The sequence below is a fragment of the Sarcophilus harrisii genome, chromosome 4 (assembly GCF_902635505.1).
Source record: "Sarcophilus harrisii chromosome 4, mSarHar1.11, whole genome shotgun sequence".
Taxonomy (NCBI): Eukaryota; Metazoa; Chordata; class Mammalia; order Dasyuromorphia; family Dasyuridae; genus Sarcophilus; species Sarcophilus harrisii.
The window spans coordinates 440,579,736-440,597,628 of record NC_045429.1 but is presented as its reverse complement, the minus strand read 5'-3'; the positions used below and the strand labels follow the sequence as shown (position 1 = coordinate 440,597,628).

Below are 17,893 nucleotides of genomic sequence, written 5' to 3'. Positions count from 1 at the left end.
GAGAAAAAGGGACATCACAGTGCACAGAACACTAGGTCTGGAGTCGGGAAGAAAGCTGAAATCAAATCTGCCTTCAGACATTTAGTAGCGGTGTAACCTGGACAAGTCATTTCACCTTGTTTGCTTCAGTTTCCTCATCTATAAAATGGGGCTAAGAATAGCACCAGGGTTATTGTGAGAATCAAATGATTTATTTGTAGAGCACTGAACACCGTATTTGGCATGTAGTAAGTACTATGTAAATGTTAACTATTATTAGTATTATTATGGTAATTTATTTCTTAATCCCAATTATTCTCTAATTTATCTTCTCAATCTCTGGCACAAAATCTCTTATCCAAAATTCAGTCCACCTTGAACAGGAAGCCAGTCATCACTAACCACAGCCCTAAATCTAGTTCCTGGTAAATAGTAAGTACTTAATAAATGCCTGTTGACATCAATGGACAACTTCTCTAGGGTTCCTTTTCCACTCCTGTAAAATTAAGAATTTAGATTAGAGAAATAAAATGGGAGATTGTTTTCAGCTCTAACTCTGCATCCAAGACCAATCATCCCTCACATCTCCACAACACCACAAGGACATGAGTAGCCCCTGTCAGGAACTGGGAGCCAGAGTGAGCCTGGAAATGGAACCAGCTGTGGGTCTCCGCCGTCCAAACTCAGCAGCCTATTACAAAGAACAGACGTTCATCCTTGCTGATCTGGTCAACCTTACAAAGTGATTCCTTATTGAGGAAGAGATTATGGAGTTGATGTGAGATGGGCTTTTGTTGTTCTGTTGACATTTGTCCTATGCTTTTATCATGGTAGGGAACTTCAATAAGGAAATTCCCTCTACTTCTCTACTGAGGGGCTGAAAAAGTGATTTCCACCTATGCTAAGAATCAAAATTGATCCTCAAAATGAGAGTTTGGCTGCCTTTTTTATTGTTTTCATTGACATTAATGCCTTTTATTTTCCTGGCTCTGCTTACTTCACTCCAGATTTCTCTGGATTTCTCCTATTGGCCATTTTTTACTCTCTAATAGACTTCACTTTGTGAAGACTCATTATCCTGATTTCAAACCTGGCCTTAGACACTTACTAAATATGATCTGGGGAAATCACCTCCCCCTGTTTGCCTCAATTTTCTCATCTATCAAATGAGCTGGAGAAGGAAATGGCAAAACCATTCCAATATCTTTACCATGAAAAACCCAAACAGGGACACAAAGAGTCAGGTACAACTGAAAATGATAGAACAACAAAAAACAACCACAAAATCAACTTTAAGTCACCTACAGAACCACCCATAGCAAAAAGCCACAGCATCATGCCAGACCCCATCCCTGTAGGTAGCTATGTGGGTTGGTAGAAGATGCCTGGAAGTCTCAGGCATGTCTTTCAAAATGTCTATCATTTCTAGCTGGGTGCCAGAAGGGAGAGAGATAGTGTCAAATACTTCAATGGGTCTGTGATCTCATCGACTTCAGCCTTCCCTCCCATGATGCAGATCCTAACCTATAATTGCATGTGTTTCATGAAAATCATCCAAGGTGTTCTGCCATGCCATCTTTAATATCTACCACATTTTAATGAGGAAGAAATAATAATAGCTCATATTTATATCATACTCTAAGGTTTACAAAGCATTTTACATAAATGATCCCAATGGAGCCTCATTCAACAATATGATGTAAGTAGCACAAAGTTTATTAGCTTCATTTTGCAGGCAGGGAAACTGAGGCTGAGAGAGATTAAGGTGATTGGCTCACAGTTCCACAGCTAGTCAGTGTCAAAGAAGGGATCTGAATCCTGAGCTTCTACTGAGCACTGCCTCTCGGAAAAGTGAGCAGATATCTTATGGGGCAAGTAGGTGGTACAGAGGAGATTAGAACATGGGTCTGGAGTCAGGAGGCCCCGAGTTCAAATCCAACCTTAGTTATTTACTAGCTAATGTGTGTGTGATCCTGGACAAGGGACTTCACTCTTTTTGCTTCAATTTCCTCATCATAAAATGAGGTAGAGAAGGAAATGATGACCCATTCCAGTATCTTTGACCCAAATAGGGTCACAAAGAGTCAGATACAACTGAAATGACTGAACAACAATAACATCTTTTGGGGAAGATCTGGAACCTCAGAGCACTAGGCACAAGACTAAGCTGTACCATAAATTAGCAATGAGAGTCTAGTCAAATTATTCTCCTTTTTGAGCCTCAGTTTTCCCACATGTGAAAGGAGGCATTTTACATTCTGGAATGCAATTAGAAGAAAGTGACTAAGAATGTCCATTTCCTCTGACTCAGTAAACAGTGAGTCCTTGAAAGAAGGGGCTGAATTTTATCTTTCTTTATATTCCCAGAACTTAGCAAAGTTTCTGACACATCGTAGTTATTTGATAAATGCTCACTGACTGATCTAGAGATGCTATTGCTAAGGCCATATTCCAAAGAGATCAAATATAAAATGAAAGGTCCCATATATAACATTATTACTGGCAGTTTTGTAATGGCTAAACACTGGAAACAAATTGGATACCCATCATTGGAAATATACTAAGTATTCCCAAAATTGAGAGGCAAGGAAGTACCCTACCAGATTCATTGTATGAAACAAATATAGTCCTCATATCTAAGTCAGGGAAGGATAAAGTATCAAGGAGAATTACAGAGCTATATCATAAATGAATATTGATTCAAAATTTTAAAGTAAAATTTTGTCAAAGACTACAGAAATCATTCATTGTAACCACATTAGATTTATTTCACATATACAAGGATGGTTCAACATTAGAAAATCAATCACTATAATTAGTCATATTAAAAATAAAAACCTATAACATTATCTCAAAAGATGCAGAAAAAGCCCCTGACAAAGCTCAACACTCATTTATGCTCTTAAAAAAGCTCAAACTACAAAATGTAGGTATTAAGTAGCATTTAAATATCTTTAGACGTATCTATCTGAAACCAAAAATAACATTATATGCAATGAGGATACCCTAAATCTTTTCTCAATAAATACGAAATAAAACAAGGATATATACTCTTCCCATTATTATTACATATAGTTTAGGAAATCCTAGCAATAGCAATAAGCCAAGAGAAAGAAATTAAAGGCATAAAGATAGATAAAGAAAAGATAAAACCGTCTCCGTCTTTGCAAACATGCTGGTTTACATGGAAAACCCTAGAGAATCAGCAAAGATATTTACTGAAATAATTAATAGTTTTGGCAAAGTTTCAGAAAGGATAAATCCTTAAAAATCAAAGACATTTCTATATAATGATAACAAAATCCATGGATAATAATAAGTGAAAGGAAAATCTCATTCATATACTCATAAGTGTATAGTGTGTATGGGAGATCAATCTACCAAAAGACAAAAAGACACATTGTATAGACACATTGCAAAATACTCCTAAAAAATGAAGAATTGGAGGAATGTTCAATTCCATGAACCTGGCTGGGCAGGGCTATCATTTGGGGAATGGCTAAGTTGTAGTATGAGAAGTATGATGGAATATTTCTGTAATATATGAAACAGTGAATGTGATTAATATAGGAAAGTATGGGAAGACATATAATACTGATTAAGAACAAAGCAAGAAAATTCAGGAAACAATATAAATAATGACCACAACAATGTAAATGGAACCACAAAAATGAAATACCTCAAACTGAAGTTTATGAAATTATAATGACCAAGTATAGCTTCAAAGAAGAGTTATGAGAGAGAACCTCCTTCCCTCCCTTCTCTGAAGGAGTAGGGAGTTATGAATGTGAAACAATGTATAAACCATCAGTTTTTTTCAATGTGTTGATCAATTTTTAAAAACTTCCCCCCTTTTTTATTCTTTGTTTAAGGATGGCTAATATCAATAGAAATGGATTTTTTAAAAATTGAATTAGTCAGTCTATGATAGGCAAGGCTAAGATTATCTGCAGATCTAATGTTCAGTATTTACAAAAAGGGAAACTGTGTAATCAGGCCATGCTGCTTTCTTACAGAGGTAGTGTTTATTTGGGGATTGGGGTCATTGGGAGGTAACCAAAGTTTTAAATATCATTCTCTGCTCAACTACCAAAGTTTCTGCACTTGGGGCCATCTATGCCGGTGAAGTCACAGATATGGCCCTCAAACCATCTCAAGAACCATTTTTTAAAAAGTGGGCATTCTATAAGCACCACACTGGGTAGACTCCTGGAGAGGATTTACTGGAGATGCAGGGTCAATCACATAGGATGAGGTAAGGTCCCCAAGACAGCAGATCTCATCAAAGAATCCAAGGATATGCCTACATATAAAAATATTCTTCCTGCAGATTGTGTCCCAAGGGCTCTGAAAGCTCAAATCATACCCAGCTCCGGGGACCAAGTCTGTGACTCACAATATGGCTTCTAATCCACTGCATAGACACAGCCTCATTTTTCAAATTGCATGACAATTGTGGCTGAGTAAGAAAAGCTGCTAAAATTGGGAATCAGTCCAAAAAAGTAACTAAGGAGTCATATGCTTTTTGACCCAAAGATATCACTGCTAGGAAATCATTTAAAAAAAAAACCAAAAAACAGGTCTCATAGATGTCAAAATATTCATTTCAGGAAGCCCTTTTTATGGTAGCAAAGAACTAAAAACACAATAGATGGCCACAGATGGGGAGAAAGGATAAACAGCTGAAGAAAGAAATTTTTTTTTTTTTGCTAAGGCAATTGGGGTTAAGTGACTTGTTTCCAGGGTCACACAGCCAGGAAATGTTAAGTGTCTGAGGCCAGATTTGAACTCAGGTCCTCCTAACTTCAGGGCTAGTGTTCTATCTACTATGCCCCCTAGCTGCTCCAAAGAAAGAAATATTATTATACTATAAGAACAATATGATAAATATGGGAAAGGATAGAAAGACATTTTTAATATTTTACTAATCTTATTGATGCCTTTTTTACATCGCCAGTTTTCCCATCATCCTTCCTCTTCCCATCTAAGAGCCATTCCAAATAATAAAATTCATTTTTTAAAATTGAAAAGAGGAAAAAAATATAGGTGGTACAGTAAATCAAATCCGTCTATTTTCAGAAAGGCAGAAAGTCTATATTCAGAAGTCAGAATATAGTCAGAAAGATCTGAGTTCAAATCCAGTCTCAGACACTTACTAGCTGTGTGACCCTAGGCAAGTCATTTACCCTATTTGTCTCAGTTTCGTCATCTATAAAATGGGGGAACAGGCAATAGCACCTGCCTCCCAGAGATGTTGTGATGATCACATGAAAAAATAATTATTAAGTGCTATACATAATAAGCTGTATATAAATGTTAGCTAAATTCTGAAAGGGTTATCACCACCACTAGACTTTTTTTTTTTTTTAGCCATGACACTTCGAGGTGAGCTTGTAGGGCTGAGATCAGCATTCATGCACTCAGATGAAGTTATCAAAGAGGGAGCTGGAGAAATTCCAGATTCCCTCCAACCCACACGTGTATAACACACACACACACACACACACACACACACACACACAGACACACAGAGGCTCCTTTTTCTTTTTTAAAATAAAGCAGAAACATGTACCAAGCAATCATTAAGAGCATCAAACAGGCACAGCAGGACAAATGCTAAACTCTTTGTACTTTCAGAGGACTCAGGAGCTCTCTGTCCTTGGTTGTGGGGGCTTTTGTACAATGTGCTAGGAGAGAAACTGTCCATGCTGGAGGGGCTGTGGGAAGGCAGGCCTACTCACATACTGTGGGCGGAGCTGGAACTGGTTCAACTCTTCTGGAAAACCATTTAGTCTTTAACATTCTTCATTCTTTGGCTAATTAGATCAAAGCTCAGTAGCAGGAACCAGTTAGACCTGACAGGACTGACCCAACCAAAGGAAAAAGCTCTTCTCTGACACGGGGCAATCTATTCTGATTTGGGAAGGGGGAAATGAAAAATAAAAAGGAGCTGATGGAAAAATCCAACTATCATGAGATTTAGATCTTGTTGTAAACAAGCAGGGATAGGCCCAAATCCCTAACCCTCAGAGTTCAATAGAGGAGTCAATGTTTGTGCTTTTTGTTTGAAGAGAAGGCTAAATATGGAGTCAAGAAGGACCTGGATTCAAATTCTACCTTTCAGGATTATTATAGAATGATGGGATGATAGATTTGGATAGAAGGAAGGTCAGAGATCCCAATGACAAACCCTGGCTTTTACTCTCTCTGGGTGATCTTAGGCAGGTTTGCTTAACCTATCTATCTGAGCCCTGAATTTCCTCAAGTGAAAAATGAAAACTTTGAAGCAGATGACCTTAAAGTTTCCCTCCACCTCTTTATCCAGCATCTTCTTATTTTATTATGAAGTATAGGCAGTTGCCTGCCTGTGCAAAAAGAGTTGACTTTTCTAAGTGGAGAATTCTCAATATCAAATGAAGCTCTTGGTTCACTGAACTCAACTTTCTTTTGGAAAGTCACTTCCATATTAGAAAGTGCCTACAAAACCAGTATGTTAACAGAGGCTGGGAATGAAAACATTTAATGTCAAAGGTGATGTGAAAAGACAAGCACGGTCATACACTGTTGGACATGCACTGGTCTAACCATTCGGGAAAAGAATGTGGAATTGTGATTTTTTTTAAGTGACGAAGAGGTTCTCTGTTCTTTCACCAAGAAACAGACTAAGGAAATTTTAAAAATTGAAAGAAGAAAAAGAAAAGAAAAGAGGTCCTATGTACTATTTTAAAATTTTTAAAAAAGAAAAGGAAAACAGAAGAGGTCCTATGTATTTCCAGATATTCATAGCAGCAGTTTTTGTTGGAATGAAGGAATGAAAAAACAGCAGGTGCCCATTGATGGGGGAATGGCTAACCAAGTAGGGTACATGAACGTAATGGAGAATTATTACACTACAAGAAAAGATGACAATGAAGAACATAGACTGACACAGGAAGTCTGATATGAATAGTTGCAAAATGAAATGAGCAGAACACATAAAATGTAAAACACATACAATGGCTAGTATGTCAATAATTGTTTAGTTCAGGAAACTGGTAATGGGCTTGCTTTAAAGATCCAGACCCAGTCCAATGTTACACTAATAACTATCAGTTACTATATCTCACTCTCCCTAACTTTACTGCTATTTTCCACACAGCTGGCCTTTATTGCTAATTTTCTAACCCCACCATGTAGATACTCTTTTTCTCCCTGTCTTCTAGGGTAGTGTTTTTTCCTGTTTTTCCTCTCCTACCTGGATGACCACTCTTCTTCATTCATTCATGATCCTTCTCTCACTCTTTAAGAGTGAGTATCCCCCAAAAGCTCTGCCTGGGTCCTGTACTCTTCTCTCTGTATACTCTCTCTCTCTCTTGATGATGTCATTCATTCCCATGGTTTCAATTATCACCTGTGTACAGATGACTCCCAAATCTATTCATCCAGACCTGCTCTCTTCCTTGGCCTGGTCTCACCTCTCCACCTGTCTTCTGGAAATCTCCAGTGGAATAGTCTGCTCATTAGCACCCAGGTGGGACGGGCCCAAAATAGAACTCACTTGTCATTCCACCCAACTTCCCTATTTCTGGTCACGGCATTACTGTCCATCAAGTCACCGAGGCTTAAAGAACCATCTCTGACCCTTCTTTTTCCTCACTCCTCCAATGCTCCTACATCCAACTAGGTGCTCAGCTCTCAAATCTGTTCCTTCTCTTGATTCACTCTCCTGTGATCTTAATTCAGACCATCGTTCACTAAAACCCCGACCCAGCTCCTATCAATATCCTCCTATTTAGTGTCTCTGCTTCCAATATCTCCCCTTACTAACACATCCATTTCGTAACCATTCAAATTATCTTCCTAATACAAACAAAGCTCTACCCATGTCACTCCCTTACTCAAAAGACTTCTATTATGAGTGGGATAAAATAAAAACTTCCTAACCTGATATTTAAAGCCATTCATAATTTGTCTCCAACCTGTTGTTATTGTTTCGTCATCCTGGTCTCTTTGATTCACTGATTTCTAAGAACCTTTCTCTCTAAGATGCTTTGAACCCAAGAGCTAAGATGTTGACACCGCTTTTTTTAAACAAATGACTACTATTATGCTGTATTTGTTATGTTATATTATATTTTATCTGTTATATAATCTTATATAGTGGATACCATATTGTACTATGCTATATGATATTGTTATATTACATTAGATTATATATATTATATTATACTGTGTACTACATGGGACTATTATATTATACATGATGTGATTTTATATTATACTACACTATTATGCTAATATTATATTACATTATATTATACTATATCATATTAAAATGTTATATTACATTAGAGGGCAGCTAGATGGCACCATAGTGGATACAGTGGCAGGAAGACTCATGTTTCTGAGTTTAAATCCAGTCTCAAGACACTTTTTTGCTGCGTTACGGAAAAGATACATAACTTAAAGGAGCTCACAGAGTTGTTATCAAGATCAAATGGGTTACTATGTGTAAATGTTGGCCATGTACCTACTACAGAATATATAATTATGTTACTTTTATATGTATAGATATACATATATATGATATTCATGTTTGTGTATACACCCACACAAATGAGTTATTATGTGTAAATATTAACTATATATATTATAGAGAAGATATAATTGTTATATTTATATGTATAGATGTACATAATACACATGATACATTCATGTTTGTTTATACACAATGGGTTACTATCTGTAAATGTTAGCTATATATCTATTATATAATCATATATTACTTTTATATGTATATATGCATACATATGATATTTATATTTCTCGATACACCATACAAATGAGTTACTATGTGTAAATGTTAGTTACGTATCTATTATATAGTATAATTATTTATTACTTTTAGATGGATATATGCATTCATGATACATTTATATTTCTCTATACACCATACAAATAAGTTACCATGTGTAAATGTTAGCTATATATTTATTAAATAGAATACATAGTTGTTACATTTATATGTATAGATATACATATTTACACTATTTTATTTATGTGTGTATATTTTTATATTTTATATAAATATATTTTTATATTTTATATATGTGTATATATATATGTATAACACATATCCATATATGTGATACATTTATATTCATATATATTCCCACACTGAAACTGCTACCAGGCTATGGTCCTTTCTGACTTTAATAAGAGCAAAAGTATATTTTAAAAATTACTATGTTCTTCAAAAAAGGCTGCCAAGAGAGAAATTAACTTGATTTGTGCGTTTTCCTATGTCTCCTTCCTGTCTAAGATTGTACACTCAGCTCCCTGGGAGTCGGTCTCTTGGTTTAACTTTAGAGACAGCTGGATGTTGCAAAGTAGTGGGTTTCAGATTTTTCCCTTTGGATAGCTCCTCAAATTACAGCTTTTTACTTCATTTTATTTTTGTCCAATCTGTAATATCATTAGCATAGTTTTTTGGGGGGGAACCCTGTGTCAATACAAATCATCAGTCTGAAAGAGCCATTTGCCACACAGAAATGACTTAGCTAGAGTCACAGCGCCAGGGAAGAGCAGAAGAATCAAACTCACCACAACACATTTCTGTGACTCAAAACTGAGTCTCCCAGGCAAAATTTGGCAACCCCGACTCACTGTTCCAGCCAAAGACTTTTCTTTGCACTCTGCAGGTGCCCTATTTCATGGGATCTAAACCCCTGCCAAAGCCACAATCATGAGAAAAAAAGAGGATGATACCTGGGGAATCTAGGGATGGGATAAGAGCTGGCTTTAGAGGTCTCCTCACATCTAGCACTCCCATTGTACAGATGAGAAAACTGACATCTGGAAAAGGAAAGTGCTTTGACCAAAGTCACAAGGATATCAGGAAGCAGTTGATGGGATCCTAGCTCCCCAGCTGCAAGGAACCTCCGAGACCATCTCCTCCAAACATTTTGTTTTACAAAAGAGAAAAGGGAGACCCAGCCAGGAAGAAGTGTCTTCCCCACAGTTACAAAAGCATTCAGGATTCGAATCACAGTTCTGACTCCAAAACTAGTACTTGTGCTGTTCCTATTGCACCACTCTGCCTCTCCCATGTTGTGTGATTACAAGGTAATGAGAATATAGATACACAAGAGATATATCCATATAAGATATAGGTAACTCCTGTCTTTGAAAAAAGTCTGTTCCTGCCCAAACCAAGGGCATCCAAGAACTCATTCCAACAAGGCTGCCTTTGCTCAAAACATTATGGGACTCCTCATTTGGGGCTTGGAACAGCCTTGCAAGCTTGCGGCACATTCTTTAGACTGTTCTCCCCGGAGGCAAGCCTTCGTCTTGGGAGGGCCCGAGTGTTGTCTCTGGCAACAGTCGGAAGTGATTCAGTCCCAAGTCTGGAGAATCAAGTGGGTGAAGATGCTGTGTTCTACCATTTGGAGTTTAAAAAAATTATAATAAAGCCAAGGTATAGCTATAAAGAAAGAAGGCTGATTCTCAGAATTTTCCAATCAGAGGGCTCTGGCTCTGGACTTGGGGGACCTGCTTCTGATGCTTATTAGTTGTATGACCTTGGAGAAGTCACTCTTCCTATGTCTCCCTGTCCTGATCTAACAAACAAGAGGTTTGGGGTACATGGTCTCTAAGGTCCCTTTATGCTGTAAATATTTAAACTTCCTAGAAAGGAAGATATTCAGAAGCAGAAGGACCTTAGAGATGGTCAAATCCAACTCTTCATTTCATAGGGCCTTTTCCAAGGTCATGCAAGTCCTAAGGGGTAAAACCAGAACCTCCAATGCACAAATCTTCCCCAAACTCTTCTGAGCAGCAGCAGCATTGCATTGTGGGAATCTCCCACAACCTCCCGTGATACCCACTTAAAAGGGTAACTAACCCTCTTGTGGTAACAGGAGTCCTGGGGAGTCATTTCAAAACCACCTAATTCTACACAATCACGCCCAGATTCCAGCACTAGTTCTAACCCTTATCAGAGCTTCAGAATCAGGCATCCACCTGCCCTTCCTCCTAATTTCCCCAAATCACCACCTCCCGAAACAGACCCTTTCCTTATCAGCCATTCTTGTTGTACAATCCCAATAAGGGCAGCACTCTGCGCCTTCTGGTTTGAGGGTTTCCAAGCGCCTTCCAGAAAATGCCTTGGCCATAAAGGAGTCTGTGCCAGCAGCAGGCTTTGAAATGGGGAGAAGAATGGAACCCATAGGCTGTTTAGACGCAGGTTTAACAAGCCTAGGATTTAACATATCAAAGCCAGATGGCTGCCTCTTTTTGCCTAGCTCCTTTACCTGCTTTTTTGACTATCAATGTGGCACCTGAATGAGATGGGGCAATAGATGGGGCAAGACCTTAAAAGGGTCCACTCTCACTTTCCTTTAGTCTTTCCAGGAGGATATTGTACAATTTCCAAAGAAATTGTAGGTTCTGTTGCCACCCAATTGGCAAGAGTCCAAGTGCCCTCTGGGAGAATCCCAGATCATACCCTAAATCTCCCACACAAGCATGGGCACACACACACACACACACACACACACACACATACTGGGAAAAATTTCCCTCTGGTATTTTTACAGCTCTTCCAAACACTCCAAAAAAGGAACATGAAATTGCAATGTCAGATTCTACTTCCCCAACTGTCCCAAAGCTGTAAACATGAGGGGAGGTGGGGGCAGAGCGAGCAGCCCTCCAGGAGGCTACACAGAATAATCGCCGATTCTCAAAGTTCTTGGAAAAGAGAAGTTGTGGGCTAGGCATCCACCACCTCCCTGCCAGCCGAGAAAGGGCAGATTTAAAGTCGGCAGCCCCCTCCAGGTGTCGCGGCGGGGAGGCTGAGGGAGGAAATCCCAGGAGGGATGGAATTTTCCATGGTGGGACATCCCCACAACAGACAAACTGAAACAGGTCTTGAATTTCCTCATTCAGCGCTCCCACCATGCCCAAAGTGCAGACCTCCTCTTTACAGAAATGAAATCCCTGGCCACAGGGTGACCCATGCATCAGCCCATCCCTGGGCCTGGATGTTCATCCAAGACTCTTGCTGGGCATTTTTTAAAAAGCCAGAGTTAGCCCCTTTGCTCCCCAACAGTCACAGGCCATCCTGAGTGCAGGGAGCCTCAGAGGTAGCTCATCCAATTCCTCATTTCATAGAAGCAGAAACTGAAGGTCAGAGAGACTCAGAGGATTGTTAGGCTTGGAGCCAAAAGGGGCCTGCTGGATGATCTAGCCTAACTTGTTCATTTTACAGAGGACGTGAAGACCCGCTTGTCCAAGGTCATGCAGGGGAAGACATCAGAAGCGGTACTAAAAAACAGGTTTTCTGACCCCCAAACCAGCCCATCTACCCTGGATTGCTATCAATCGCCAGTGGGTGACTCATCATGTAGAAAATGACTTTTCTGTTGCTAACTGGTGAGAACCTCTGTTTCTTGGCAACTTATTAAAACATATAGCAAAAATGACTGTATTCTTTTGTCAACTGCAGTAAAACTGTAAGTTCCCCAAGGATAAACAACCCCTCCATTTTTTCTTCTTTTGTCAGGTAATGAGTTTAACATGACTGTTGAACTAAACTGGGTTTTATCCAAGTCTTAAGATTTTAATACCATTTATATTTATATACCATTATATAATACCACAATAATATTTTTATACCATTAAAAATATTCTATGTCAAAGGTACCCTTGATTCAGAATCAAAAAAAGTAAATTCAAAATTTGCCAGGGTATTTATTACCTGCCTGATCTGGAGTAAATCTGTTGATTTCCTGAGAGCAAAATTGGTTTCTTTCTTTTCTATAGTGACATCCTTGGCAATTACTACAGGGCCTGAGATACAGTAGGCACTTAATGAATGCACACAGGTACAGAAAATTGAAAGTTGAGGGGAGGGGAGAACTGCAATGACCATCTAGTTGAACCCAAACCCAAAATTGAATTCTAGTACAATGCATTTATCTTTTTTAAAAATACTATTGAGTTTATTTGCTGAGGCAGTTGGGATTAAGTGACTTGTCCAGGGACACCCAGCTAGGAAGTATTAAGTGTCTTAATTTGAACTCAGGTCCTCCTGACTCCAGGGCCAGTGCCTATTCACTGTGCCATCTAGCTGCCCCTTTATTTTTCAAAATATATGCAAAGGTAGCTTTCAATATTCCCTCTTTTTTGTTTTTAATTTTAGTCATTTTATTTAATGTAGCTGGTTCCCTTTGCAGTCATATGCATTTTATGTTATAAATTTAGAAATATTATTCTGAGAAGTGGTCCTTAGGCTTTCCTGGATTGCCAAAGGAGTCCATGATGCAAAAAAAACGGACTCTGGAGAGAAGTAGCTGCTGCTTATAACGATAAAGAACTGGAGATAAGGGCAGCAGTTCTCTAAGAATTGCAGAAACTATCCTGATATCCAAGTGCCTAAGTTAGACAGAGTGTGCATCAATATTCACTCTTGCAAAACCTTGTGTTCCAAATTTTTCTCCCTCTCCCCTCCCTTAGACAACAAGTAATCCAATATAAGTTAAACATGCGCAATTCTTCTAAACATATTTCCACATTTACCATCCTACACAAGAAAAATCAGATCAAAAGGGGAAAATGAGAAAGAAAAAAAAAAAGCAAGCAAACAACAACAAAAAGGTGAAAATACTAGGTTGTGACGCACATTCAGTCCCCATAATCCTTTTTCTGGAAGTGGATGGCTCTCTCTCAGAAGACTATTAGAATTACTCTGAATCATCTCAGTATATTGTATTTACCAAAAAATATTTGATAAATATAAATGAGCTAAATGATGGAGCCTCTGTTTCCAAGAGGGCCAGGCCAGACTCCATGGTCTCTAAAGTCCCTTTCAATTCTTAACCTAGGAATCTCTTCATCTCTCTTGTTAACTGCATAATATTAAACTGTATATTACTATAACAGGAAAAAATTAAGAGTTACCCCAAAAGAAAGAAAAATGTAAAAGTGACTTGCCTGTCTTAGAGAGAAACAGATGAAGTAGGATGGGAATGAGTGTTCCCCAGTTCTGTTCCTACAGAGTCCTCTGCCTTAAGTTTAATAGGGCAACACCCCACAGCGTCACCCAGATACTATACTAACAGGGAGAATAAGCAAGTTAAGAAGATGCTTAATGAGCACTGTGATATCTCTGCAACCGCTGAAACGTCGCCTCCTCTCTCCTCTGGGCCCCATATTAGAGCAGAGTTCAAATGGGTTTCCGTCTGTGGTTTCATCAAAATTCTCTAGCTGACACACCTTCCTGACTCGCAGCTTCATCACATCCTCTCCCTAATTTTTCATCTACCAACTGGGGGCCCTTTGATAGAACCAATGGAGGGATGTGTGAACAGGGAAGATCTTGGCTTCTGTGAGTGCCAGACCCTTCTGGATCGGTCATATGCACCCTGTTAAGGTCTAAAGGCTCCAATCCTGAAATAAGGCTCAGTGGGAAGACTCCAGAACAAGGACCTGGGTCCAGACTTTGGATCTTGCTACTTTAATCCCCAGCTTAGGTAAAGTGATATCATTCTCTAAGCTCTCATTCAGCTCCAGATTCTGTGATGTTGAAATAATGTATTTATCAAAAAATACTTGATAAATTTCCTTGGAGAAAAAACAACAACAAACTGTAGTTTTGGACTTTTCACACAACATAAATAATGCTCTACTAAAACACACATTGAGAATTCCAATTAATTATATATTTCCCTAAAAAAAAATTTAAATAGAGGGAGCATGATACTGTGAAGAAAATGTTAAAGCTGGAGTAAAAGGATATGAATTCAAATCTTACCTGTTACTTGTGTGACAATTGACAATCTCCTTGGGTCTCAGTTTCCTCAATACAAAAATTAGTGGGTTAAAAGAAATGGCCTCTATGGCTTCTTCCAGCTCTGTACCTAGAATCCCATGTTATCAATGGTTCTAAGCCTCCATTTTCTCAACTGTAAAAAGGATAATGTCTATGTGACTTGGACAAGTGGTCTTACCTCCCTGGGCTTCGGCTTCCTCAACTCCCAAATGAGGACATTTGAGTAGATAGCCTCTGGGGTCCTTGCCAGCTCTTCATATATGGTTTTACTTCAACTCTCTCCTTGTCTGTTCCCACATTCCTCATACCCACATCTCTTAAGATGCTCAACTATCCACCATTGCTACAGGACTGAGAAATGTCTCTGTGAGACTCACAAAACAGAAATCTGTTCAAGTGGTAACTGGAGATCTGTATTCAGTGTCAGCCATGGGACTTAGGGTATCTACTTAATAGAATTTTATTTTTCACAATACATGCAAAGATAGTTGTCAACATTCACCTTTGAAAAATCTTGTATTTGACAATTTTCAGATGAAGAAATTAAAGCCATTTCTAGTCATATGAAAAACGCTCTAAATCACTATTGATTGGAGAAATACAAATTAAGACACTTCTGAGGTACTTCTACACATTTCTCAGATTGGCTAAAATGGCAGGAAAAGATAATGATAAATGTTGGAAGGGATGTAGGAAAACTGGTACACTAGTATATTGTTGATGAAGTTGTGAACTGATCCAACCATACTAGAGGGCAATTTGGAACTACGCCCAAAAAGCTATCAAACTATACATATCCTTTGATCCAGCAGTGTCTCTACTGGGCCTGTATTCCAAAGAGGGATAGGGAAAGGGACCTACCTGTGCAAAACTGTTTGTGGCAGTCCTTTTTGTAGTGACAAGAACCTGAAACTGAGGAGATGTCCATTAATTGGGGAACGGATAAATAAATTATGGAATATGAATGTTATGGAATACTATTGTTCTGTAAGAAATGATCAGCAGGATGAATACAGAGAGGCCTGGAGAGACTGACAAGAACTGATGCTGAGTGAAATGAGCAGAACCAGGAGATCATTATACACGGCAACAACAAGACTATACAATGATCAATTTTGATGGACGTGGCTCTCTTCAACAATGAGATGATTCAGACCAATTCCAATAGACTTATATGGAGAGAGCCATCTGTATCCATCTGAACGTGGATCACAACATAGTATTTTCACCTTTTTGTTGTTGTTTGCTTGCTTGCTTGTTTTTTCTTTCTCATTTTTTCCTTTTTTGATTTAATTTTTCTTGCGTAGCATGATAAATGTAGGATTATGCTTAGAAGAATTACATATATTGGATTTACTTTAACCTATATTGGATTACTTGCTGTCTAAGGGAAAGGGGGATGGGATAGAAAGGAGGGAGGAAAATTTGAACAAGGTTTTGCAAGGATGTGTGTTGAAAATTATCTTTGCATGTATTTTGAAAATAAAAAAAAACTATTTAAAAAAAGAAAGAAAAACTTTGTGTTGTGTTTTGCCCTCTCCTCCCCTCTTTCCCCTCCCCAAGGTATAGGTTAAACATGTGCATTCTTATTCCCATATTTGTCATGCTACAAAAGAAAAATCAGATCAAAATGAGAAAAAATAGAAGAAAAGAAAAAAACAACCAAACAAACAAATAATAATAACAACAAAAGTGAAGATACTATGTTTTGATCCACATTCAGTCTCCACAGTTTTCTCTCCAGATGTGGATAGCACTTTCCATAGGATAGCATTTTCAAGTTCTCTTTTAAACTAGGCCCAAATCCAAGAAATTGGAAATTGAATGGATGCCCATAAATTGGGGAATGGCTAAATAAGTAATGGATACAAAGATAATGGAATATTATTGTTCTATTAGAAATGATGAGCTGGATGATTTCAAAAAAGCCTGGAAAAACTTATATGAACTGATTCTGAGGGAAGCAAACAGAACACACTTAACAAGATTTTGTGCTCAACTTAGCTCTTTTCAACAGTGCAGTGGTTTAAAGCAATTCTACTACACTTGGAATGGAAAATGTCATCCACATCCAGAGAGAGAATTATGGAGACTGAATGTGGATCGAAGCATGGTAGTTTTTCTTTCTCATGGTTTTTTTCTCTTTTGGACTAATTTTTCTTGCACAACATGAGAAATGTGGAAATACATTTAAAAGAATTGCACATATTAATTTATATCAGATTACTGGCTGTCTTGGGAAAGAAGGGAGGTAAGACAGGGAGGGAGAAAATTTGGAAAATAAAGTCTCACAAATACGAATGTTGAAAACTATCTTAACACACATTTGGAAAATAAAATATTCTTGAAAATTTTAAAAATAAAATAAACTAGGCTCAAATCAGCCACCATGCCATGCCCATTTTCTATGCTCTCCCAACCTGAGACTAATGGCTATACCAACACTCTCATTCTAAAAACTACCAATTTTTACCTTCTGTAATGTTCGAAAAAGGAAGTTGCTTCTTCCCATTTAAGTGACAAGATTTTAAAAATATTCTGACTTGAAAATTCTTCTAAATTACATTTTCCTTCTTTATTAGATGACATGAAAGCAATTACTTTCAACTCAATCAACAAGCATTTATTAAATACCTGCTGTGTGCGAAGTACTGTGCTAAGTTCTGAAGATAACAAAAAAACTAAAACCTGAACAGTGTCTGCTTTTAAGTATTCTATTGTGGGAAACAACATATATACATATAAGATTTTATATATAAATATGTATGTTTTTACGATTCTATATATATATATTTATATACATTATATAATACACACACATATATAAAATACAAGGTAATTAGTAGAAGGCAGGAAACAGCAGCTGGGAGGATGGGAAGAGGTACAGATCAGCCTAATTCAGAAGTTGCTGTTTAAATGGCACTCTGAAGGAAACTAAAGATAAGGAGGATGGACATTCCAAGTCTAAGGGACAGCCTGGGAAAAGACTCAGAAAAAATAGTGTCACATGGAAGACACATCAAGTAGGCTAATCAGTCAAAATAAGAACCTATTGAATGCCAAGAGAAAAGCAAAACCAGACAATATGCAAACAATTATACATAC

The 17,893-nt window shown here is 37.9% G+C and overlaps 1 protein-coding gene across 11 annotated transcripts in view; it reads right to left on the bottom strand.

Moving 5' to 3' along the window:
* SPECC1 (sperm antigen with calponin homology and coiled-coil domains 1) overlaps positions 1-17,893 on the bottom strand; it is a 321,163-nt gene that overhangs the window by 259,340 nt on the left and 43,930 nt on the right. The window contains exon 1 of one of the 11 annotated variants that reach the window (XR_004234081.1): positions 7,214-7,379. The exons of 4 other annotated variants lie outside the window; for them this stretch is intronic. The gene's annotated coding sequence lies outside the window, so the exon portion shown is untranslated. Of the gene's footprint in view, positions 1-7,213; positions 7,380-13,950; positions 14,033-14,770; positions 14,860-14,966; positions 15,238-17,893 lie in introns of those variants that run through there. 6 more of the 11 variants (XM_003770138.4, XM_031967837.1, XM_023503737.2 and 3 more) reach the window with 6 other exon arrangements.